Source organism: Aptenodytes forsteri, unplaced genomic scaffold (assembly GCF_000699145.1).
Source record: "Aptenodytes forsteri isolate BGI_AS27 unplaced genomic scaffold, ASM69914v1 Scaffold41, whole genome shotgun sequence".
Classification (NCBI taxonomy): Eukaryota; Metazoa; Chordata; class Aves; order Sphenisciformes; family Spheniscidae; genus Aptenodytes; species Aptenodytes forsteri.
This window is the reverse complement of record NW_008796211.1, coordinates 3,025,969-3,026,180: the sequence shown is the minus strand read 5'-3', so window position 1 is coordinate 3,026,180 and position 212 is coordinate 3,025,969.

The window sequence follows — 212 nt, the reverse complement described above, 5'->3', positions numbered from 1 at the left end:
CCCCGTCCCCCCCCTCCCGCCCCCTCCCTGCCCCGCTGCCGGCGACCGCGCACGCCGCGTCTCTGCGGGCCGTGCGATAAATCCGGCGGAAAACGTCTGGGCTGGTCCGGGCTTGGCTGAGCCGGGCGCCTGCGGCTCTCAGACACAAAGCTGGGGAGGGCTGCGGCGGGCGAGCCTTGCCTAAAAGCGGCCTGAGAGGCTCACTCCCCCTA